At 43.4% G+C, this 27,489-nt stretch overlaps 1 protein-coding gene across 1 annotated transcript in view; it reads left to right on the forward strand.

The window, feature by feature from the left end:
• LOC126260930 (clavesin-2) overlaps positions 1 to 27,489 on the forward strand; it is a 343,358-nt gene that overhangs the window by 65,785 nt on the left and 250,084 nt on the right. The window contains exon 2 of the mRNA XM_049958431.1: positions 12,205 to 12,297. The gene's annotated coding sequence lies outside the window, so the exon portion shown is untranslated. The remainder of the gene's footprint in view (positions 1 to 12,204; positions 12,298 to 27,489) is intronic.

Below are 27,489 nucleotides of genomic sequence, written 5' to 3' on the forward strand. Positions count from 1 at the left end.
CAGGATAATGCTCGACCACATACCGCTGTTGTAACCCAACATGCTTTGCGGAGTGTCGACATGTAGCCTTGTCCTGCTCGATCACCAGAGCTGTCTCCAACCGAGCACATATGGGACATCATGGGACATCATCGAACAACTCAAGCGTCATCCACAGTCTCTGTATTGACCGGCCAAGTGCAACAGGCATGGTACTCCCAGCTCACAAACTGATTTACGGACCTGTATAACACACTGCATGCACGTTCGGTTCGCATGCTTGCATTCAATGATCTGGTGGTGACACCTGTTATTAATGTACCAGCATGTCACATTTACAAGGCTTATCTTGCGTTTACATCAATCTGTGATCTTCCAATGTTAATCACTTAAATACATTAGCTAGACAAATGTAGCTTCAAAATTCCATTACTCTTCATTAATTATTTTTTGGTTGCGATTTTTTTTCGTCAGTGTATAAACACTCATCTGTTGGTTCTATGGTTCAAAATGGTTCAAAATGGTTCAAATGGCTCTGAGCACTATGGGACTTAACATCTGAGGTCATCAGTCCCCTAGAACTTAGAACTACTCAAACCTAACTAACCTAAGGACATCACACACAGCCATGCCCGAGGCAGAATTCGAACCTGCGACCGTAGCGGTCGCGCGGTTTCAGACTGAAGCGCCTTGAACCGCTCGGCCACACATGCCGGCTGTTGGTTCTATGACTTCATTGTTAATTTGTATTACCTTCTTTTCTATATGTTGGTTACACATTTTTATTTTAATCGATTTCGGGCCTGCTTTAAGACTTTCTGTGTTAAGTTGTTTCGCTCGTAGTTCTGATTCCTGCAACTAATGGTCTGTCACGTGTTCGCACAGGTGGCACTTACAGTAGTATCTATTTGCGTAGCGGTGATAAACTGTATACACAATCCTTCCTCGACAATCAGTCTGTTTGTGTAGACCGTATCAAAATCCCTACGGCTGTTCCCGACGTTAGCCTTCACATACAGTTGACGCTGTTAAATTGTTGGGATTACAGCTTAGTAATAAATTCAACTAGGAGGAGAATGTCGCAGAACTGCTGAATTTCCTAAACAAATCTCTTTTCAAAGCAAATGTTGTCAGACATATGGGATAGAAAAATGAATAAACCTAGCATACTATGCTTACTTTCGTTCTATAATGTCGCACAACATTATATTATAGTGTAATTCATCAAACCAACTTTCTGCGTACAAAAACGTGTAATAGGAGTTATTTGTGGTGTGAACTAAAAACGTCCTGAAGAGGCTTGTATGGGGAACTTGGCATACTAACTACTGCTTCCCAGTCGGTTTATTCCTTAAAGAAATTTGTCATTATGTATCTAGTTTTCAAACCAACAGCTCAGTTCACTGAAGTAGGAATTATTTTCACAAAGACTTAAGTCACCTACTTTGTACCAAAAAGGTGTCCAATATCCAGGAACTCACATTTTCGTAACCTGGCACCAGCCATGAAATGTTTAACCAGTAACAAAATTCAGTTTAAGATGACCTAAAGATTTATTACTGGTGGCCAACTCCTTCTACTCCATTCATTAACTTCTAAAGAAAACTAATTGATAGGTGTATGTTACCAATAACACCAAGTAATGCAAGTATTAGTATTATTTTACTTCTACTTAAATTCAGTGAAGTAATGCGACCATTGTACATAAATAAGAGTCGAAAAACAAAATTTCTATTTCACGTTGCATGGCTACATATACCCTAACAGTTATCATATACATCGCAGTGTACTGAACATTTACATGTTCTATGACAAGTCATTTATTATCTTTATATGAAAAGTGGTTTATGATTTTTTTTAGTTATTCCACACCCATGAGAACCATTTCACTCGGAGTCTGTGGAAGGTACATTAGCCTATTTATCTTTCGTTTGAAATATTTGTTGTGTATGCTTGTTTTTCTGATATGTTCTACATCCTGAAGGATGTCTTCACAACTGATCTATTCGAACGAAAAGTACATTTAATCTAATTTAGTTCAGAAAGAAAAACATGGCGGGTACTTTTATTTACAATATTTGTAGATAGAGGCTAGAGCCAAACACTACAGTCTCATCATATATGTTCTATTAAGGAGTAACACGTTACCAGAGGCATTAAAGAGAACGAAATCGTGAGTGAGTTTCGTTGAGTGCCCGTTATTTAGCGACCGACAGTTCGCAACAGCCCTAAACGTGGCGCTGACTGCGTGCTACTAGTTCCGCCGTCCTTCACTGCGTCGCCCCTGACGTGTTAGTGTCAAGAGCAGACAGGCTCCAGGAAGCCCGTATCCTCTGGAGAAAGCAACGGCCGCGCCCCGATATGTACACAGCACTGTACGCTGTGTGTGTGTGTGTGTGTGTGTGTGTGTGTTTACGCAATGCACTTGCCGCGACCCGCCGAGTCACGGCCGCGATAGCTATGCGTCGCTACGCCGTGCCGGAATGCGGCAGATAACAGCCTCTGAAAGAAAGCGCCCCCAGCACGTTCGCTTTCACCCCTAGGTGCTCAGATACTGCCACCTCGGACCGCCTCGGCCGGTCCATCTGTCTCGTGCACGCGATATGACACAGAAAGCGAGGAGCTGGTAGTGGTAAGGCACCAGGTCACAAAAACAAACATTACACTTCAACCAGAAAGGCAAATTTGTTTTTAAAAAGAGCATTCCTAAAAGGCCTAGTTATAACATATGTCTTTAGCACGTAAGATCTGAGTTAAACCAAATCAACAATACAGTTGTACTAGGACTGTTGATATTTTTAACAATATTGGGGATTCAAGTCGGCCGCTGTGGCCGAGCGGTTCTAGGAGCTTCAGTCCGGAACCGCCTCGGGTGTGGATGCTTGTGATGTCCTTAGGTTAGTTAGGTTTAAGTAGTTCTAAGTGTAGGGGACTGATGACCTCAGATGTTAAGTCCCATAGTGCTTAGAGCCATTTGAACCTCTTTTTTTGTGGGGGGGGGGGGGGGGGGGATCCAATATACTGATACTAAAAAAAAAATCATTAACGACTCTCGATTATCCGAAAAGTCACGATATGGTTCAAATGGCACTAAACACTATGGGACTTAACATCTGACGTCATCAGTCCCCTGGTTCAAATGGCTCTGAGCACTATGGGACTCAACTGCTGTGGTCATTAGTCCCCTAGAACTTAGAACTACTTAAACCTAACTAACCTAAGGACATCACAAACATTCATGCCCGAGGCAGGATTCGAAACTGCGACCGTAGCAGTCGCACGGTCCAGTCCCCTGGACTGAAAACTACTTAAACCTAACTAACCTAAGGACATCACACACATCCATGCCCGAGGCAGGATTCGAACCTGCGGCCGTAGCAGCAGCGCGGTTCCGGACTAAAGCGCCTAGAACCACTCGGCCACAGCGGGCGGCTAGTCCCGATATATTGATGGGAAAAATAGCGACGTACCTGCCTATAAAAATATCGGCTGAATATTGTAAATATACTGCCGGTTTTAGAGCTGTGTATTGAAGTATTGATTTATTATTAGGTATTCTGTGCATAAGCAAGCCAGCAGCCTGCCTACTCCCCCCCCCCCCCCGCCACAAGAGCAAAAATTTAAAGGAATACAATGCACGTTTACGCTTGGCGATAACCACTTTGCTAATAATGGTAATTGCATTTAAGTGGTACAATGAAAGGTTTCCGATGAGTACGTCGTTAGGTTTAGTAGGTATCGGATTAGTCCGAAACACTTCATGTCGACTTCCCAGTTTTTTCATTTGTGCCAACGCCAGCGAACTAGCAGTTGTAGTGCCAAAATTGCATACTGAAGCTGAAGTTGCAGTTTCTGTTGGTAGCACCGATCGCTGATTACGTCAGCATTTCTCCTCACACGTTTCCACCAACCGCAAAGACCAACCTAATGATTTACATTTTTGATCATCATTTTCAGCAACAGTTTTTGAAGACTGCTGATGTGAAGAAATAGCAACTAGTGTACTATTTATTCACATCGGAAATCTTGTTACTCCATTCACAGAGCCATCCCCCAGTGCAATCGGACTTCTTTTTTTTTGTGCCACATATAGTTGCTTCACAGAGTTTAAAAAAAAAAGATTGGACGTGATGAAAGCTCAAAAAGTAAGAAGACTCCTTCACATAATGAAAGTAAAGTTACGTTCTACTACAACTGCCGGCCTGTGTGGCCGTGCGGTTCTAGGCGCTCCAGTCTGGAACCGCGTGACCGCTACGGTCGCAGGTTCGAATCCTGCCTCGGGCATGGATGTGTGTGATGTCCTTAGGTTAGTTAGGTTTAAGTAGTTCTAAGTTCTAGGGGACTGATGACCTCTGAAGTTAAGTCTCATAGTGCTCAGAGACATTTAAACCATTTTTATCTACTACAACTTCAAAAAGACAACTACAAATGTTTACCAAATATTGTGAAAAAATATAATATAAAATAAAAATATCGGCACTAGATGTTGGCACATTGATATTGATATACCGGCGGAAAAAGTATCGATACATCGGTATCTCGGTATTTTATCAACAGTCATAAATTCTTTACTACCATATACAGACAAGTAGTTGTTCAACGTTGTTAACAAAAATCTCGAAAAGTTCTTTTTCGAACCAGTTCACATTTTTACACGATACTGTAATAAACGCCGACGGCCTTGCCGCAGTGGTAACACCGGTTCCCGTCGGATCACCGAAGCTAAGCTTGGATGGGTGACCACCCCGGTCTGCCGAGCGCTGTTGACAAGCGAGGTGCATTCAGCCCTTGTGAAGCAAACTGAGGAGCTACTTGACTGAGAAGTAGCGGCTCCGGTCTCGGGGACTGACATACGGCCGGGAGAGCGGTGTGCTGACCACATGCCCCTCCACATCCGCATCCAGTGACGCCTATGGGCTGAGGGTGACACGGCGGCCGGTCGGTACCGTTAAATACCTTCACGGCCTGTTCGGGAGGAGAGAGAGTTTTACTGTAATAAACATTCGATTTTACAAAGGCTACATATTTTTAACGTTGGGGTACATAAATATATATACATACAATATAAAGAGTAAACGTTGTTAGCAATACTCTAGAAACGTTGTTGACCGATTTACTTGAAGCTTTTACATCATATTTTAACAAACGTTCGGGTGGCGATAGGCTACGTAAGTTTTAATATACAGGGTGTTACAAAAAGGCACGGCCAAACTTTCAGGAAACATTACTCACACACAAAGAAAGAAAATATGTTATGTGGACATGTGTCCGGAAACGCTTACTTTCCATGTTAGAGCTCATTTTATTGCTTCTCTTCAAATCACATTAATCATGGAATGGAAACACACAGCAGCAGAACGTACCAGCGTGACTTCAAACACTTTGTTACAGGAAATGTTCAAAATGTCCTCCGTTAGCGAGGATATATGCACCCACCCTCCGTCGCATGGAATCCCTGATGCGCTGATGCAGCCCTGGAGAATGGCGTATTGTATCACAGCCGTCCACAATACGATCACGAAGAGTCTCTACATTTGGTACCGGGGTTGCGTAGACAAGAGCTTTCTAATGCCCCCATAAATGAAAGTCAAGAGGGTTGAGGTCAGGAGAGCGTGGAGGCCATGGAATTGGTCCGCCTCTACCAATCCATCGGTCACCGAATCTGTTGTTGAGAAGCGTACAAACACTTCGACTGAAATGTGCAGGAGCTCCATCGTGCATGAACCACTTGTTGTGTCGTACTTGTAAAGGCACACGTTCTAGCAGCACAGGTAGAGTATCCCGGATGAAATCATGATAACGTGCTCCATTGAGCGTAGGTGGAAGAACATGAGGCCCAATCAAGACATCACCAACAATGCCTGCCCAAATGTTCACAGAAAATCTGTGTTGATGACGTGATTGCACAATTGCGTTCGGATTCTCGTCAGCCCTCATATGTTGATTGTGAAAATTTACAATTTGATCACGTTGGAATGAAGTCTCATCCGTAAAGAGAACATTTGCACTGACATGAGGATTGACACATTGTTGGATGAACCATTCGCAGAATCGTACCCGTGGAGGCCAATCAGCTGCTGATAGTGCCTGCACACGCTGTACATGGTACGGAAACAACTGGTTCCCTCGTAGCACTCTCCATACAGTGACGTGGTCAACGTTACCTTGTACAGCAGCAACTTCTCTGACGCTGACATTAGTGTTATCGTCAACTGCGCGAAGAATTGCCTCGTCCATTGCAGGTGTCCTCGTCGTTCTAGGTCTTCCCCAGTCGCGAGTCATAGGCTGGAATGTTCCGTGCTCCCTAAGACGCCGATCAATGCAAAACCACGTTCGTGATGAACACTAACCTTTTGATGCTACGTCCTGATGTGCTTGATTCTAGTACTGTAGAGGAATGAGTCGCATGTCAACACAAGCACCGAAGTCAACATTACCTTCCTTCAATTGGGCCAACTGGCGGTGAATAGAGAAAGTACAGTACATACTGACGAAACTAAAATGAGCTCTAACATGGAAATTAAGCGTTTCCGGACACATGTCCACATAACTTCTTTTCTTTATTTGTGTGTGAGGAAGGTTTGCTGAAAGTTTGGCCGTACCTTTTTGTAACACCCTGTAGATGATATATAAATATATATTTAAAATTTACACTAATATATAGGCTAAGTATATTAGGGGGAACGTAGGAAAAATCTAAAAACGTTTTGGACCAATTTATTTCAGACTTTTACTCGAGACATTATTTAACAAACTTTCAGGTAGACAGAAGACATATACATATATCCTTAACGACACTGTACAGGTTTTCTGTTAAAACTAATTGTGAGAAATAAAATGTTGTGCTGTGAAAACGAGCGGTTTCGTTTTCTTTCTTGCAGTCAGTTCCAACTAAGACATTAGATTTTACAAAGCCTACATATTTTTAACGTTGGGGTACATAAATATATATACATACAATATAAAGAGTAAACGTTGTTAGCAATACTCTAGAAACGTTGTTGACCGATTTACTTGAAGCTTTTACATCGTATTTTAACAAACGTTCGGGTGGCGATAGGCTATGTAAGTTTTAATATAGATGATATATAAATATATATTGCTTGTGTAATAATAAAACGAATATCAGCAAACGTAACTTCATCAGATAACAACGGGCTACGAGGCACTGTGAGAAACGCCTGACATAAATGGCCAATAGTAAAGAATTTGCTAAGATAAACACAGGGAATTACCAATAAACGTTTAATATATGATAAGTTAAATATAATAACGCCGAAATTACGTAAGTTTTGACTCCATAACCTCAATCAGCTATCTGCCACTACATAAATCCAATAAAGCATAGTATGACTTCAGTTATTGGCAGAACAGACGAAAACATTTTAACTAACATATCAGCCAAATAAAAGGAAGGAATGTACATGTCACGGGGCGTGAAGAGGGCCGCTGCTTGACTACAGAGACAAAGCCGTAAAATCGTGCTTTTGATACACACAACTTAGCACTATCTAGTTGAAACACTACTATGGTCGAAATGTCAGAACTGAGAAATCAGGAGCTGTCGCAGCGCATGTGAAGTGTATCCATACAAACTGTATGAGTTACACTACCATTTCCAAAAGCCTCATAGACACGTGCAAGTGTTCTACAAAAAATTCATGAGTCACACTGCTATTTGCAGATAATCACATAGTTGTATCTAGCAGAGTTCCTTGAAAATAAATTTTTGTAATCAGGGAAAGACTTCATGTTCACCCTGTAGAACGCCTCCACAGCTATAACTTGGATTACGTGAGACACTGAAAGCTCACGTTTTAGTAACAGGTTCATGGAGCTTTCTTATGTCTGTCAGAGAGGCAGTGGGTTTGACAAAAATGATGCTGTTGGTGTATGATACCCATAAGATGCCTAGTAGTAATATTAAGAGTGTGACTTTTAAAAATAATTGAAAACAAGTGATTTCATTTTCCTGACCTTATTCTGTATCTTCCTCACGGGATCGAAAACTTGTTCTGTATTTGGGAATGTTAGTGGTACAGGAAGCGAAGGGCTATTTACAGCGTGGTTGAGAATGAAGTCAGACAGGGTTGTAGCCTGTCCCCGATGTTATTCATTCTGTACATTGAGCAAGCAGTAAAGAGAATAAAAGAAAAATTTGGAGTAGGAATTAAAGTCCAGGGAGAAGAAACAAAAACTTTGAGGTTTGCCGACGACACTGTAATTCTGTCTGAGGCAGCAAAGGACTTGCAAGAGCAGTTGAACGGAAGGCACTGTCTTGAAACGAGGTTTTAAGATGAACATCAACAAAAGCAAAATAAGAATAATGGAATGTAGTGGAATGAAATCGGGTGATACTAAGAGAATTAGATTTGGAAACGAGACACTTAAGTAATAGATGAGTTTTGCTACTTGGGAAGCAAAATAACTGGTGGTGGCCAAAGTAGAGAGGATATAAAACGTAAACTGGCAATTCTGAAGCATTTCTGAAGAAGAGATATTTGTTCAAATGGCTCTGAGCACTATGGGACTCAACTGCTGAGGTCATTAGTCCCCTAGAACTTAGAACTAGTTAAACCTAACTAACCTAAGGACATCACAACCAACCATGCCCGAGGCAGGATTCGAACCTGCGACCGTAGCAGTCTTGCGGTTCCAGACTGCAGCGCCTTTAACCGCACGGCCAAGATATTTGTTAACATCGAATATAGATTTAAGTGTTAGGAAGTATTTTCTCAAGATATTTGTCTGGAGTGTACCAATGTATGGAAGTGAAACGTGGATAATAAACAATTTAGACAAAAAGAAAATAGAAGATTTCGAAATGTGGCGCTACAGAAGAATGTTGAATATTAGATGGGTCGACCACGTAACTAATGAGGAGGTACTGAATAGAATTGGGGAGAAGAGAAATTTGTGGCACAACTTGAGCAAAAGAATGGATCGGTTGATAGGACACATTCTGAGACACCAAGGGATCACCAGTTTAGTATTGGAGGGAAGTGTAGGGCGTAAGAACCGTCGAGGGAGACCAAGAAACGAATACAGTAAGCAGATTGAGAAGGATGTAGGTTGCAGTGATTATTCCGGGTTGAAGAGGTTCACGCAGGATAGCGTAGCATGGAGAGCTGCATCAAACCAGTCTTCGGACTGAACAACACAACAGCAAAAACGTTAACAACAATGGAAGATGATAGTTGGATGCCTTCCTATCGCCAACATCCTCCCCCCTCCCCCCCTCCCGTCTCCTTCGGTGGGACGGAAATTATGTACACATATGAAACTGTCAGAACGTTTTCAGACTGCTTGGTAATCGTGGAACCTAGGCGGAATATGGGTACCAGCCCAGTATTCACTTAGTCGGATGTGGGAAACCACCTAAAAACAATATCCACGCTGGTCATAACATCGGCACTGGCCAACAACCGCCTGGCGGGTTCGATCCGTGGCCAGCACGCCTTTCCTATTCCCAGAAGCGAAGTGCTAAATCGCGCTGCAGTCCGGGCGGATAGCTTCAAGGACATTGATATAGTGTGGAATCCATAATATTTGGGTCGTTCCGCTATTTTAATTCCAAGTTAAGTCCAAAAGAATGAAATGAACATAACTCTCTGAACATATTTACAAAGGAATATATACAAAACTGTAGAATCTCCCAGGCCTTTTATTCTTAGAAAAATGAGATACGAGAAGATTCAAAACTAAGTTACACATTATTATGACAGGCCAAGTAACTTTTATTGAATGGTGCACTACACTTCAAAGTGACAGAAATTAATGACATTATTTTCCATTTTTAAATGAATGTACTGCCATTTGATTGTATTGTTTATTTATTTACGGCCCAGGTTGCGGCCTTTTACGCCACTTTAAAGTGATTTAGTTTATGTCATTAACGTATATTACAGGACAACAGTCTCAAAATTGGTCATAAATTAAGAAAAATATTGGCTCCCCACGAACTTTTCTTAATGTATGGCCAATTTTGAGCCTGATTTCGTGCAAAATATTTACAATGACATAAACTGAATCACTTGAAAATGGTAGAAAAGGCCTAAACCTGGCTCGTAATGAGATAAACAACAATACAGTCAAATGGCGGTGTGCTCATTTAAAAATTATTGTGTGACATGGTTAGCAACGTCAAAAACTGTTTACTATTTTTCAACATACAAACCATGTCTCTGTAAAGCTCGGTCGGAACGTTCTAGCAATCTTTCAATTTCTCGACGATAGAAATCCGCTCCTTGGCCACGCAGTCATTCGAGAACCACTGAGTGAACGTCCTCATTATTGAAAAATCTCTTTTCCTCAGATGTTCCTCCTCGATTGCGCGGCTGTTGTCCTCTATCGTCGATGTCGCTGGCCTTCCTTCCCGTTTAGCATCAGCCATGTCAGTGCGACCATGGTCAGTTTGTTGACACCATTTTACTAAGGCTGGAAGTGACGTTGCATTTGGTCCACTTACTGCCATAATTTCACGGTGATCCCGGATGTCATTTGGATCTTTTCTACACGTACATCTACATACATGCTCTGCAAGCCCCATACAGGGCTTGAAGGAGTGTATCCTGTACCACTACCAGTCATTTCATTTCCTGTTCCACTCGTAAAGAGAGCGAGAAAAAATGACTGTCTATACGCCTTCGTATGAGCTCTAATTTCTCTTATTTTCGGGGCCCTTACTCTAAATGTATGATGACGGCAGTAGAACCGTTCTGTAGTCAGTTTCAAATGCCGGTTCTAAAAATTTTCTCGGTAGTATTCCTGGAAAAGAAAGTCGCCTTCCCTCCAGGGATTTCCGTTTGTGTTCCTGAAGCATCTCCGTAACACTTACATGTTGTTCGAACCTACCGGTAACAAATGTAGCAGCCAACCTGTGAACTGCTTCGACGTCTTCCTTTAATCCGGCCTGGTGCGGTTCCAAAACACATCAACAGTACCTAAGAATAGGTCACACTAGCGCGGTCTCCTTTACAGATGAACCACACCTTCCCTGAAATTCTCCCAGTAAATCGAATTCGACCATTCACCTTCCTTACCACAACCCACACATGTTCGTTCCATCTCTTTGCAACGTTGCGCCCAGATATTTAAACTAGTTGACTGTTTCAAGCAGGACATTATCCGAACAGTACGGGTTTGTTTTTCCTACTCATTCACATTAACTTACATTTTTCTACGTTTAGAGTTAGCTGCCATTCATCGCAAGAATAACAACGTCCCGCGTACTTCAGCTCTGGAGCGTGTTTCTAGTTGCTGCACAGTTTCACTTCCATACAGTTTTGCACTTGATATCTGTACCGCAGTCGAATTGTGTCTACAGTAAACTCCGGAAAATGTACTTTCGTCCGACAATGTGTAACTTACTTTCGGAACTCCTTGCATCAATAACCAGGAGATGCCGGGAAGAGCTATTAATAACGAAATAAGATGGAAGTAAGGCTGGGTCAACATATTGTCGAAAAGAAGGAAAAGGAACAGAAAGATTAGCGTTTAACAACATCCTGGGCATGACGAGGCCGTCATGAACGCAACCTCAGATTGTGGAAGTATGCGAAAAGAAATGGGTCATGTCCCTTTCAAGGGAATATTCCCAGCACTTGTCATGAGCGATTTAGGAAAGTCACTGAAAACGTAACTCTGTATGGTCGGACGGGGACATTAGTCCACTGACTCTCCACTGCGATACCTTGCTTGACTCATAAAATAAACAGGACCTCTACTGTAAATGATCATCTTTAATAGCTGGATGTGAACACACTCAAAACTTGTAAAGGACACTTGTGGTAAACGCCGATACAAGTAGGTGTTCATTAGCAATAGGATAAACTACATCGACGAATGTTTTAATTGAAATAGGAACTCGTTTTTGGTTTCTTTGCTCTTAAAATATTGAGTTTAAATAACTTTGTACTTAGCCGGTCGTTGTGGCCGAGCGGTTCTAGGCGCTTCAGTCCGGAACCGCGCGACTCCTACGGTCGCAGGTTCGAATCCTGCCTGGGGCATGGATGTGTGTGCTGTCCTTAGGTTAGTTAGGTTTAAGTAGTTCTAAGTTCTAGGGGACTGATGACCTCAGATGTTAAGTCCCATAGTGCTCAGAGCCACTAACTTTGTACTTAAATTAAAATTTTACGTTCTGCGTGTTTAATTTGTTTGCCCTCCAATCGTCGAAGTTTTACCAGCGACGTAGAGTAAAAATATCGTAATCCTTTACTATTTCAGATCCTAAAATCTGACGCTGTCGCCAGGATCTGGTTAACAGCAGCTGGACTGAGTTGTGCAGTGGTGCTTCCTGAACTTCATTTTGAACAACAGGTAAATCATGCACAAGTATTTGGTTAATCAACATCTCAAGTTTCCATGATAACTGAGAAGTCTTTCAGAAAAAGTTAAATGTAAAGTACCGTTAAGGGGCTCCGGAAAGGCTCAAAATCATGAAAAGTTCAATTTTTACTTTTTTGCGTTTTCTGGATCTGCAGACTATTACCTTTTAATAGATATATAATTTATTCAATTCCGAAGACTACAACTATTTTTAAATTTTTTTTTGAAATGTGTTCTACATGGGCGTGACCCACTGTGGCGCTGTTAAACTGCTGTCAAATGGTGTTATTATTAACGTCCGTGTTCATCAGGTACATTTTAGTGATGTGAGATAAAGTATGTGTTGTGGCTAACCTGTGATGGTTCAATATATATCGCTGGTGTGATTGTCGATTGTTTCATGTTTATTTACTCTGTCGTTATCTCGAAAATATTCGTAATTAATTCTGTTTCTTGAGTCTCTGTTTTGTTGAAGTATAATAATGAGTAAAAGTAAAGTTATTAGAAATCCTCTGAAGGCTTTTAAGAAAAGGAGAAATGTTGGAAAGCCAAAGGTATGTGTTATTACTGTAAACAGTAAAGACGATGAAAATCCCCAACATAGCTTGTGTCCCAAAGAAGAAGACAGTTGGTGTAAATATAACAAAGGATTGCTAACTGGTGAAGTGTACACTCATAAGCATAGTCTGCCTCATGCAATAATGGAGGTGATAAAACCTATTTTCAGAGACTTAGCAGCACCTGAACTGTTGAAAAAGTGTATTCACGGAAAAACTCAAAACCCCAATGAAAGTGTTATATGGTCGAGAATCCCCAAGACTGTATTTGTTGGAATAGAAACACTTCACTTTGGTGTGTATGATGCTGTTGCGACTTTCAATGATGGCAACATTGTAAGGTGCAAGGTATTTAGAAATATGGGAATGAAGATAGGTTCTAACATGGTACGAGCGATGCTTGCTTTAGACAAGGAACGCCTTCGGGCTGCAGACAGGGCTGTAAAGAGTCTAGAAATACAAGCAAGAGTCAACAGGAGGAGGAACAAGAGGAAGCTGGAGGAGGAGTTTGCAGAGGATGAAGATAATCCATCCTATGGATCTGGAATGCACTAAAAAGTTAATCCAATCCTTGTCGCTCGATTCCCAAAACTTTTATTTTCTCATACTAATTACATGTTTTCTAAGGATCTTCCAAACATATTTGTTTCAAACTTTCAGTAAATGTTACACAGTACCTTCTGCATAATTTAACACAGCCCTTTTCCAAAAAACTGTGTATTTTTGAATATATAAATAAAAAATTGCAAAAAAATGTTGTGAATTTTCATTACAATTGAAAAAAAAATCATCTTTAATAACTGAACTAAAATTTTGTAAAATCCCTGTGTTAAGTTGTAGCCCATATTCCAATAAATAATCTGTAAAAAGTTCAACTTACTACCTCAAATACTTTGTGAGGAAAGATGTAATTTATAAGCGTTATTTTAACATTGCAAGTATAGGGCGTTCCGGAGCCCCTTAATGCCGCCCGCCCGGCTAGCCGCGTGGTCTAATGCGCTGCTTCCCGAGCGGGAAGGTGTGCCGGTCACCGGCACGAATCCGCCCGGCGGATTAGTGTCGAGATCAGGTGTGCCGGCCAGCCTGTGGGTGGTTTTTCAGGCGGTTTTCCATCTGCCTCGGCGAATGCGGGCTGGTTCCCCTTATTCCGCCTCAGTTACATTGTGTCGGCGATTGCTGCACAAATACCGTTTCCACGTATGTGTACACCGTAATTACTCTACCACGCAAGCATTTAGCGTTGCACTCGTGTGGTATGAGTCGTTCCCAGGGGGAGGGGGGTCCACTGGGGGGTCGAACCGCACAGTAACCCTGGGTTCGGTGTGGGGCGTCGGTGGGGTGGGTGGACTGCTGTGGCCTGTTGTGGGGTTGTGAACCACTGAGGGCTACGGCGGTACGAAGCCTCTCCGTCGTTTCTAGGTCCCCGGTTCAATACACAATACCCCATACACACACCATTAATGCAAATAATTTCTTTGTGCTAGAAGCAGGCGCAAACTAGAAAAGTAATCCCAGTAAAGTAGGCCCATGACGTTACTGTAGCAAAGTCGTAAATCAAATTCCAAAGTCAGTACCCACGACAATACATCTCAGTGCGATGATGTCAGACTAACTGGAGGATTTAAAGGGCAATCGTGGAAATCTTAACAAAGAAATAATTGGACATTCATTACAAGGTATTTCAGTTTGTGTAACACAGTGTGAAATCTCTCGAGCGAACTTGGGTTCCATAGGTCATTAATTTCCTGTGTGAACAATTTGTAAATGATTGCAGAATAAATCCATCGTAAAATTAAAATTAAATCGTTAAAATATGTAGGTTACTGTGCAAAAAAGTAGATGTAATAGATTCATTTGTTAAAAAGACTATGTACAATAAAAATTTTAGTTAATACTGTTTAAAAACGTAGAAGTGTAACAAATGAAATATTTGTTATGCTATAAAAATTACAGTAGTTGGAAAAATAGATTAACTGAACATACATGGATGTGAAATTGGAACTTGACTTCCAATCGTTGGGGTTTCTGAACAGGTGCCTTTCATCCAAGACAAAAGAAATGGTCAGTTATAAAATAAGCATTAGTTTCTACACATGTCTGCGAATCATAACTACCCCAGAAAGTCTTGAGAATTCAAAAAAAATTTTATTGTAGGGATAGTTACTATTTATTTCATTTACCTTGTAGCCTCAAACAGCTTTGTGGGAAGTCATGAATTCAGCTACGAAATCTAAATAATTACTTCAGGCTTAAAAAGATCAGAAGTATGGATACAAATTAAATACGCTACAATAAATGGGAATTAATTACGCTTTAAGACAAGAAGAGCAGCAATGGAGAGAAGAGCAGCAATCGATCGCGAAATCCGCCTTTTTCTTACAGCTTATCTAGATTTCAACTATTAAATAGTCGTCTCCAGTGCATATAACAACAGGTGACATTAGTCCAAAGTGTCTCGTAGTAAACAATATTGATGGTCTAGCGCATACAGGAGTCTAACATGTCAGACGGATTTCGCGAGCGATTGCTGTTCTTTTCTCCATTGCTTATATTCAATGATCGCTGCTCACAACGGGATCTTATCGATTCCAATATGATTATGCCTTAAAAATTAAGAATCTGGGCTAGCTACACAGTTTACAGTAAATCGGGCCCACTGGAAATCATAGTTTTGTAGATAAGGCAACAGTCTTAGTACAGATTTTAGATATTTTCGTGTTTTTTAAGCGTCTTTTAATGTCTGTAATGTTTGATAGTGTGATTTACTCATTCCTGTCTCCAAATTCAGAGGTTCTCTTCGCTTAGTGAGTGGAGTGTTTAGAGTGCTCTACTGCGAGTAGAGAAGTTGCAAAATGGAAAAGCTCTCTGGGTTGAGCAACTGCTGGACTCGCCTAAGGGGGTTACGGATTGTTTTCAGCAACCATCCAGACGAACTTCGTGATTGCTTGTCGTCTGCACCTCATAGGAACAATTTCTAAAAAATCAGAGCAGGAAAATGCACCTGACAGAGATCGTATGATTTGTAGACCGATGACGCATACGAAGCTCCTACCTTAAGATTCAGATGACGTTGTGAAATTGGAAAGTGATAGACACACGTCGATCGACAACTCACAAGGCTAGGATCCTGCAAAGAAACTGGGGTAACTCAGGAAAGGATGAAAAATCACAAAGTTCCGAAATATCACGATTGACCAATACAGCAGCATATCTAGCTTGATGTCCACGACTGAGTGACTATTATAAACCAGAGGTTTACCAGTACGTACTACAAATCAGATACAACACCTTTGTGCTACCTGGTTTCCACTTTCAAGCATGACCGCCAACTAATAATTAGGGAGTCAGCTGTGCTCGTCGCCCTGCCGATACATCTTAATCATCGTCGTCCTCATCAACTCTGGTTGATGGATAAAGTCTCCATGAAAGACAGTCGTTAGTTATAGGCATTCATTTTGTTCATGTTTTCTTATGTATTCTATTACTTGTGCGTCTCGGTGTTACGTCTTGGAATGGAGCAAAGAAGTTCCTTGGTTTACCTGTGATCCACTCCCCTGGCAGCATAACTATTCACCTCACTTGCCTCTTCATTACGGTCATGTCTGCATCTTCCACAATAGTCTACTCCATTGTTTGTGCTCCTGCTTCTGCTAGTGATTTCCAACCTCCTCCTCTCCAACGACAGCAGAGCGTCCCTCAGTTTTAATGCTGAGTTCCATGCCTCACTCCCGTAAGTTAAAACTGATGACGGGGATTGACTGTAAGCTTGAGACGTATCGCAAGCTTAGTTTTGAACATCCTACTCGGTTTGCCAAAAGCATTCCAGGCCGTTTTTTACTCTTCTGTTTTCTTCGTTTGCTGCCCACCAAGTCATTTTCTTTAATTGCACTAGACACGTCATTTTCTTTAATTGCACTAGACACAGAAACCCACAAACTGTTTCTACAACTTTACTGTCAGTTTGCATTATTTTCTTTTCTGTACGTCGGTTACGTCTCAGTTTCGTATTAACGTGACTGATTTTCAAGACTGCTGTAAAACTTTCCTTATTGCGTTCCTCCATAGTTCACTGAAGCTTACCTTCACCTAAACTTCATCCTCAATGAGCTTTGCTGTTACTAGAAGCTCATCCTTTGGCTTTTATTTCAACTTGGATGAAAAACGTCTCACAATAGCTACACGAGACCATCTATCTCCCACCCGTGGTTTAGGGGTAGCGTCTTTGATTAGTAATCAAAACGCCCTCGGTCCCAGGTTCGAACCCCGTCACCGCTTAGATTTCGAATAAAAATCATCGGCATTGGCGACTAAAGACTTCCGGCTTAAGAAGCCACCCTAATTCTGCCAACGGCCTTGTCAAAGAGGGCGGAAGAGCGGACTGAGGTTCAAGGCACTCTCTTGTCCTTGGGGTGGGAAACCGTCCCTAAAGACAAAAGAATCAGCAATCATCAACGGCCTGATGATACAGAAGGCAATGGAAACCACTGCATTAAGACACATAACGTGTATCCACTAGACATGTGGCCTGTAATTGAAAAAGTGTCATGATGATCCCTCCACTGGCATTCGGATCTTCGGGAGGGGACTGCCAAAAGAATGGTGGTCATGAGGAAAAAAGTGAATAACCAACGAAAAGGATAGCGTTCTACGAGTCGGTGAGTGGAATGTGAGAAGTTTGAACGTGGTAGGGAACCTAGAAAATTTGAAAGGGAAATGCAAAGACTCAATCTATACTCCTGGAAATTGAAATAAGAACACCGTGAATTCATTGTCCCAGGAAGGGGAAACTTTATTGACACATTCCTGGGGTCAGATACATCACATGATCACACTGACAGAACAACAGGCACATAGACACAGGCAACAGAGCATGCACAATGTCGGCACTAGTACAGTGTATATCCATCTTTCGCAGCAATGCAGGCTGCTATTCTCCCATGGAGACGATCGTAGAGATGCTGGATGTAGTCCTGTGGAACGGCTTGCCATGCCATTTCCACCTGGCGCCTCAGGTGGACCAGCGTTCGTGCTGGACGTGCAGACCGCGTGAGACGACGCTTCATCCAGTCCCAAACATGCTCAATGGGGGACAGATCCGGAGATCTTGCTGGCTAGGGTAGTTGACTTACACCTTCTAGAGCACGTTGGGTGGCACGGGATACATGCGGACGTGCATTGTCCTGTTGGAACAGCAAGTTCCCTTGCCGGTCTAGGAATGGTAGAACGATGGGTTCGATGACGGTTTGGATGTACCGTGCACTATTCAGTGTCCCCTCGACGATCACCAGTGGTGTACGGCCAGTGTAGGAGATCGCTCCCCACACCATGATGCCGGGTGTTGGCCCTGTGTGCCTCGGTCGTATGCAGTCCTGATTGTGGCGCTCACCTGCACGGCGCCAAACACGCATACGACCATCATTGGCACCAAGGCAGAACAGAAGCGACTCTCATCGCTGAAGACGACACGTCTCCATTCGTCCCTCCATTCACGCCTGTCGCGACACCACTGGAGGCGGGCTGCACGATGTTGGTGCGTGAGCGGAAGACGGCCTAACGGTGTGCGGGACCGTAGCCCAGCTTCATGGAGACGGTTGCGAATGGTCCTCGCCGATACCCCGGGAGCAACAGTGTCCCTAATTTGCTGGGAAGTGGCGGTGCGGTCCCCTACGGCACTGCGTAGGATCCTACGGTCTTGGCGTGCATCCGTGCGTCGCTGCGGTCCGGTCCCAGGTCGACGGGCACGTGCACCTTCCGCCGACCACTGGCGACAACATCGATGTACTGTGGAGACCTCACGCCCCACGTGTTGAGCAATTCGGCGGTACGTCCACCCGGCCTCCCGCATGCCCACTATACGCCCTCGCTCAAAGTCTGTCAACTGCACATACGGTTCACGTCCACGCTGTCGCGGCATGCTACCAGTGTTAAAGACTGCGATGGAGCTCCGTATGCCACGGCAAACTGGCTGACACTGACGGCGGCGGTGCACAAATGCTGCGCAGCTAGCGCCATTCGACGGCCAACACCGCGGTTCCTGGTGTGTCCGCTGTGCCGTGCGTGTGATCATTGCTTGTACAGCCCTCTCGCAGTGTCCGGAGCAAGTATGGTGGGTCTGACACACCGGTGTCAATGTGTTCTTTTTTCCATTTCCAGGAGTGTAGATATAGTAGGGGTCAGTGAAGTGAAATGGAAAGAAGACAAGGACTTCTGATCAGATGAGTATAGGGTGATATCAACAGCAGCAAAAGATGGTATAAAGGGAGTAGGATTCGTTATGAATAGGAAGCTAGGGCAGACAGTGTGTTACTGTGAACAGTTCAGTAATATGGTTGTTCTCATCAGAATTGACAGCAAATAAACACCGACAACGACAGTTCAGGTATACATGCCGACGTCGCAAGCAGAAGATGAAGAGATAGAGAAAGTATATAGCGATATTGATCGGGTAATTCAGCACTTAAACCGAGATGAAAATCTAATAATCATCGGGGATTGGAATGATGTAGGGCAAGGAGTAGAAGAAAAGGTTACTGGAGAATATGGGCTTGGGACAAGGAATGACAGAGAGGAAAGGCTAATTGAGTTCTGTAATAAATTTCAGCTAGTAATAGCGAATACTCTGTTCAACAACACAAGAGGAGGCGGTATACTTGGAAAAGACCGGCTAATACGGGAAGATTCCAGCTAGATTACATACATCATGGTCAGACAGAGATTCCGAAATCAGAGACTGTATTGTAAGGTTTATTCAGTGGCAGATATACACTCAGATCGCAATGTAATAGTGATGGAGAGTAGGCTGGCGTTCGGGAGATTAGTAAAAAGAATCACTACGCAAATAATTGGGATTTGGAGGCACATAGGAATGACGAGATACGTTTGAATTTGTCTAAGGCTACAGTTACTGCCATAAGAAAGAGCTCATTAGGCAGAACAGTTAAAGAGGAATGGACATATCTAAAAAGGACAATCACACAAGTTGGAAAGAAAAACGCAGGTACAAATACGGTAACTGCGAAGAAACCATGGGTAACAGAAGAAATACTTCAGCTGATTGATGAAAGAAGGAAGTACAAAAATGTACAGGGAAATTCAGGAATATAAAAATCCAATGGCTGAGGAATGAAATAAATAGGCAGTGCAGGGAAGCTAAGACGAAATGGCTGCATGAACCATTTGAAGAAATCGAAAAAGAAATGGTTGTCTCAGTATATAGGAAAGCCAAAGCAGCCTTCGGTGAAATTAAAAGCAAGGGTGGTAACATTAAGAGAGCAATGGGAATTCCAGTATTAAATACAGAGGAGAGAGCGGATGGGTGGAAGGAGAACACTGAAGGCTTCTTTTAGGGAGAAGACTTGTCTGGTGATAAAAGAAGCAACAGCAGTCGATATGGAAGAAATAGGTGATCCAGTATTAGAATCTGATTTTGAAAGAGCTTTGGAGGATCAAATAAGGCAGGAGAGATAGATAATATTCCATCAGAAGTTCTAAACTCATCGGGAGAAGTGGCAACGAAACGACTCTTCACGTTGGTGTGTAGAACACATGAGTCTGGCGACATAGCATCTGACATTTGCAAAAAAAAAAATCATCCACATAATTTCCAAGATCGCAAGAGCCAACAAGTGCACGATTTATCGCGCAGCCAGCTTAACAGCGCATGCACCTAATATACTGAAGAATGGGAAAGAAAACTGAGGATGTATTGGATGACGATCAATTTGACTTCTGGAAAGCTGAAGAGACCATACAGGCAGTTCTGACATTCCAGTAGATAACGGAAGCAAGACTAAAGAAAAATCAACACACTTTAACAGGGTTTGTCGAAATAGGGAGCGACGAGTATGTACGAGTACATGTTGTATATACTCCCGCCAAGAGGGAATAATGAGTGGAAGACCAAAAACGAAGTGCTCGTATTAAAAAAAGTGTAAGACAGGGATGTAGTCTTTCGTCTCTACTGTTCAGTCTGCTCATCGAAGAAGCAATGACGGAAATAAAAGAAAGGTCCGAGAGTGGGATTAATAGTCAAGGTGAAAGGATAGCAATGATGAGATTCGCTGATGCTCTCTTGAGTGAAAACGAAGAAGAACTACAGGATTGTTGAATTTAATGAACAGTTCAATGATTAAAGATGTGCATTGAGAGTAAATCGAAGAAAAACGAATGTAAGGAAATGTACCAGTAATAAGAACAGCGAGAAACTTTACATCAGGACTGATGGTCAAGAAGTAGATGAAGTTAAGGAATTCTGCTGTCTAGGCAGCAAAATAACAATTGACGGATGGAGCAAGGAGGACATCAAAAGAAGACTAGCACTGGCATAAATGGAATTTCTGGCCAAGAAAAGTCTGATAGTATCAAACATAGGCCTTAAACTCAGGAAAAAATTTCTCAGAATGTACGTTTGGATCACTGCATTGTATAGTAGCGAGACATGGACAGTGGGTAAACCGCGAAAAGAAGAGACTCGAAGTATTTGAGATGTGGCGGTACAGAAGAATGTTGAAAAATTAAGTGGACTGATAAGGTAATGAAGCTGGTCGTTGTGGCCGAGCGGTTCTAGGCGCCTCAGTCCGGAACCGCGCTGCTGCTACGGTCGCAGGTTCGAATCCTGCCTCGGGCATGGATGTGTGTGATGTCCTTAGGTTAGTTAGGTTTACGTAGTTCTCAGTCTAGGGGACTGATGACCTCAGATGTTAAGTCCCATAGTTCTTAGAGCCATTTGAACCATTTTTTTAAGGTAATGAATGAGGAGGTTCTGCACAGAATCGGAGAGGGAAGAAATATGTGGAAAACACTGAGGGGAAGGAGATACAGGACGATAGGAAATCTGTTAAGACATCACGGAATAATTTTCATAGTACTAGAGTGAGCTGTAGAGGGTAAAAACTATAGAGGAGGACAGAGATTAAAATGCATCCAGCAAATAATTGACGACGTAGGTTGCAAGTAATAGTCTGAGATGAAAAGGTTTGCACAGGAGAGGAATTCGTGGCGAGACGCGTCAAAGCTATCAGAAGACTGATGACTCAGGACAAAAATTCCCACATTCCCGAACAATGGAACACCAGGCACCTTTACTAATGGCAACTAATATGGAACAGTCTCATGAGATTCTGAGCGATCGCGAGTTTCGATTTACAAAAATGAATAATAAATCTTAGCTGGGACAATAATGCCAACAACAACTATCTCGATCACTGTAAGCGCAACGAGTAATTGTGGAGGCTGGTCGCGGCAGTGAAGCAGCAATAACGTGACAGGAAAGATGATTATATCAAAAGTTGTTCGACGGAAGTGAAGGGCGAAACTTTCTACTCACCACCTTCACCTTCATTTACATCGCTATCGCCACAAAAACAGGTGCAGAAGCTAACAAGGTGAGACAGCGACTTCGAATGAAGCGAAAGAAAGACAGGGCAGGACCGTGTCAGAGAAATAAGACGGAAACGTCAGCTGTTACATTTAACTTTTGCGTAAATTGGTTCACTGATCAGAATGCAGTGTTAACGAAGAAGGCGCGAAAATATTCATCGAAGGGATTCAAAACGTTGCAGCTGGTCTCTGACTATTTCATTTCGCAGGAGGAAATTGTAGTCTCAGAACGTTTATGTAAAATCGTGAACCAGCCGCTCTCAAGCAAAATGGGACGCAGCCCTTAACTGAGGCGAGGGTCTTGTACCAGCCCCGCAGAAAAATCTGTGATTAATGACTTTCAAGGGCCTCTCACTACTATGAGTGAAAACCTGAGACTCGCTACCCCGATCTAAATTTATGTATGGAGGCAAATGACAGTAGAAGTCCCAATATATGGTGAGCTAGTTAGCTTATAAATATTTAGATTTGAGTTTAGTGTGTCACTGGAAACAACGTCATTAGAGACGGAGGACTGTTCGAAATAGACAGGTACGGAAAAGAAATTCGCCGTGCCCTTTTAAATCAAAGTACTGCACTGTTATTTAAAGCGGCTTAGTGAAACTTCGGGAAGTTTAGTGCCGGATGACCAGGCAGGGAACTGAATCTGAGTGGTCCCAGTTGCGACTCCGGTGTCTCATCATTGCCCCCAGTTGATCGTTATCTAGGCATTTTCATCCCTTCCTTACGTAACCTGGAAGAATTGAATTCCACCTCTGCAGAATGCTCAAAAGGAGAAAACAATTACATGAGCACAACGATTTTCTGCATTGTGGATTAAGGTACATCGTGAGTATAAAGTACGAGGTGCATTCAAGTTCTAAGGCCTCCGAATTTTTTTGTAATTAACTACTCATCCGAAATCGATGAAACTGGCGTTACTTCTCGACGTAATCGCCCTGCAGACGTACACATTTTTCACAACGCTGACGCCATGATTCCATGGCAGCGGCGAAGGCTTCTTTAGGAGTCTGTTTTGACCACTGGAAAATCACTGAGGCAATAGCAGCACGGCTGGTGAATGTGCGGCCACGGAGAGTGTCTTTCATTGTTGGAAAAAGCCAAAAGTCACTAGGAGCCAGGTCAGGTGAGTAGGGAGCATGAGGAATCACTTCAAAGTTGTTATCACGAAGAAACTGTTGTGTAACGTTAGCTCGATGTGCGGGTGCGTTGTCTTAGTGAAACAGCATACGCGCAGCCCTTCCCGGACGTTTTTGTTGCAGTGCAGGAAGGAATTTGTTCTTCAAAACATTTTCGTGGGATGCACCTGTTGCCGTAGTGCCCTTTGGAACGCAATGGGTAAGGATTACGCCCTCGCTGTCCCAGAACATGGACACCATCATGTTTTCAGCACTGGCGGTTACCCGAAATTTTTTTGGTGGCGGTGAATCTGCGTGCTTCCATTGAGCTGACTGGCGCTTTGTTTCTGGATTGAAAAATGGCATCCACGTCTCATCCATTGTCACAACCGACGAAAAGAAAGTCCCATTCATGCTGTCGTTGCGCGTCAACATTGCTTGGCAACATGCCACACGGGCAGCCATGTGGTCGTCCGTCAGCATTCGTGGCACCCACCTGGATGACACTTTTCGCATTTTCAGGTCGTCATGCAGGATTGTGTGCACAGAACCCACAGAAATGCCAACTCTGGAGGCGATCTGTTCAACAGTCATTCGGCGATCCCCCAAAACAATTCTCTCCACTTTCTCGATCATGTCGTCAGACCGGCTTGTGCGAGCCCGAGGTTGTTTCGGTTTGTTGTCACACGATGTTCTGCCTTCATTAAACTGTCGCACCCACGAACGCACTTTCGACACATCCATAACTCCATCACCACATGTCTCCTTCAATTGTCGATGAATTTCAATTGGTTTCACACCACGCAAATTCAGAAAACGAATGATTGCACGCTGTTCAAGTAAGGAAAACGTCGCCATTTTAAGTATTTAAAGCAGTTCTCATTCTCGCCGCTAGCAGTAAAATTCCAACTGCCGTACGATGCTGCCATCTCTGGGACGTATTGACAATGAACGTGGCCTCATTTTAAAACAATGCGCATGTTTCTATCTCTTTCCAGTCCGGAGAAAAAAATTCGGAGGCCTTAGAACTTGAATGCACCTCGTATTACACAACCGGAAAAAATGCAATACACACACGGACTGTGTTCAGTGGCATCAGGGTTGATTCTCTTGTCACGGGCATAATAGAGTAGTGGCCATCGGTGGCCTGTCTGTCCACGCTCTTTTTTGAATCTGCAGGCAGTTACTGTGCTCAGTATAGAGATGAAAAATGTTTGCAACACTCATTCTAGGGTTCAACCATGCCTCACCGCCGAGTACATACTCCTGCTGAACAGTTTCACCCATTTGAACGGGTCCCATTGTGGGCCAACAGGAATGAACGTATCAACAGAGCGATGTTCGGTTTGTGGGGCGTTCAACTGCACGGTCATAGCGCCCTTACAAAGTCCCATTTTTTACACAGTCCAATTTTTACACAGTCCAATCTAGGCACTGTCAAGAATGATGATGATTATGATGATGATGAGGAGGAGGACAACACAAACACCCAGCCCCCGGGGACAGAAAATCCCCAACCCGGCCGGGAATCGAAAGCGAGACCCTGTGATCCTGAGGTGGCAGCGCTAGCCACGAGACCACGAGCTGCGGACGTTTCGACAGATTGCTGCACATGCTAGACACAATGCATCGGTGCTGTGTCGCTGTTTTTAGCAGTGGTCTGTGGAACATTCCCACATCCGTAGACCAGGTTCTGGTCGTCCACGCATTTTGCCAGCACCGGTGGTCGACCGAATATAATCCAAGGCCAAAATCCGGTCTCATGTTGCACCTGCTGAGTCACTGGGAACCGTTGAGAATCGTCTGCTTACAGCAGAACTAAGGTCACGTGTGCCTCTGACCTGACCAGACTATCACTGACATCACGAAACTACCAACGATGGCTACTCTGGTGAAAGAGTCGACGGGAGAGTGGAATGACGCACTGCTGTCGTCAGGATGAGAGTGGGAGCAGTCTGTTGCGACATATACGTGTATAGAGTAGACCTGGTGAGCTGCCGGAGTGCCTCAAATGGTTCAAATGACTCTAGGCACTATGGGACTTAACATCTTAGGTCATCAGTCCCCTAGACTTAAAACTACTTAAACCTAACTAACCTAAGGACATCACACACATCCATCCCAGAGGCAGGATTCGAACCTGCGACCGCAGCAGCAGCGCGGTGCCGGACTCAAGCGCCTAGAACCGCTCGGCCACAGCGGCCGGCTGCCGGAGTGCATTCGCTCACGGCATACCCTAGGCTTCATGATGTGAGGGGCCACCAGTTACAATTAGCGATCACATCTGGTGTTTCTACGGGGTGAAGTAACCAGTGACTGCCCAGGCTGTTATCCCCGTGCTACTGCCATTCACTCGACAGGAGGGTGATGTGCTTTTTCAGCACGACAGTGCATGTCCACATGCGGCGTCACCTGCTCTTCGTAGTATACAACTGACCTGGGCAGCTAGAACACCAGATCTCTCGCCAATTGAACAAGTGTGGAATGTGATGAATCGGGAAATTTCTCGTTCTTCAGGGACTGCCAAAATCACTGCCGGATTGCAACAAAAGGTGCAAGATTCTTGGGTCAGCCTGTTGCCGGATGCCACTCGGAACCTTTACGGTCACATGCATGCGAGAGAAGGCGCCTGCATTGTCGCCAGAGGGGGTGGGGCGGGGGAAGATGGGAGGTGTGCACTCTGTATTAATGCGATTGTTCCGACATGCTTTACTGCGACATTTTTGTTTCATTTGGTCTGAATTATTTGTCATATAATCATGAAGTGATGAACTGTCTCCTCACCTGTCAATAAAATGACTTTGTCCTTGAGGGTGTTGCATTTCTTTTTCCCGGCATTGAATCCTAGGAAGGATTCGTAGCAACCAGTCACTGTACCAGTTTTCACATTTCTTTTATTACCTTTTAAAGGATCTGGAAGTTTTCTTAAATATCTCCAGTAGGTTAACATTTAGATTGGCTCTACATAGAGTAAAGGAAAGAAAGAAAGATTATAATTCCTGTCGACGACGATGACATTAGAGATAGAGTACAAGCAGGGGTTGGGAAGGGATGGGAAAGCAAATCGCCCGTGTCCTTTCAAAGGGACCATTCCGGCATTCATCTTAAGCGATCGAGGAAAACATCGGAAAACATAAATGTGGATGGCCGATTTCAACGGCTGTCCTCCAGAATACGAACCCACCGTCTTACCCCAGCGCGACGACGCTCATTTGCGTAAAATAAATATGGTCTGTGAGGCAGATGTGCACCTTCGGATGTGATAACACTCGAAACCGATAAAGCAGAACAAAATAAATTAGAAAATCTAAACAGAGTCTGTTCGTTGCAATTTGTTCCTGATTAAAATATTGGAGTATTTTATTTATTCGTACTGAAGCAACAAATCTTATATTCCCTAAAGTCGTTCGGTACTATACCTACTGTCGAATGATTATTAAAATATGGTCACATAGATTACCTTGTGATTGGTTCGAAAAATTTACCACTGAACCCGGTACGTAGCACCAGCACTTAACGGTAAATAATGAAAAAAGGCTCTGAGCACTATAGGACTTAACGTCTGAGGTCATCAGTGTGTTCAAATTTGTGTGAAATCTTATGGGACTTAACTGCTAAGGTAATCAGTCCCTAAGCTTACACACTAATTAACCTAAATCATCCTAAGGACAAACACACACAACCATGCCCGAGGGAGGACACAAACCTCCGCCGGGATCAGCCGCACAGTCCATGATTGCAGCGCCCCCAACCTCTCGGCTAATCCCGCGCGGCGAGGTCATCAGTCCCCTGGAACTTAGAACTACTTAAACCTAACTAACCTAAGGACATCACACATCTATGCCCGAGGCAGGATTCGAACCGGCGATCGTAGCAGTCGCACTGTTCCAGACTGTAGCGCCTAGAACCACCCGGCCACCCCGGCCGGCGGTAAATAATTAACAGGAGCGAAAGTAACACCGGTTGCGAATCTCGGTTAACCAAATAGAACCGGTAATCTTCTCAATATATTCTTCTTCATCCTCTTTTGGCTCTCCGTCTTCACTCGACGCGATAGGTACACCAGTCCAGCTTGCTCAGGGTGGAACCCCGCTGTCTTTAAGTCTAATGGAGGGTATCGAACCAATGTT

Source organism: Schistocerca nitens, chromosome 5, assembly GCF_023898315.1.
Source record: "Schistocerca nitens isolate TAMUIC-IGC-003100 chromosome 5, iqSchNite1.1, whole genome shotgun sequence".
Taxonomy (NCBI): domain Eukaryota; kingdom Metazoa; phylum Arthropoda; class Insecta; order Orthoptera; family Acrididae; genus Schistocerca; species Schistocerca nitens.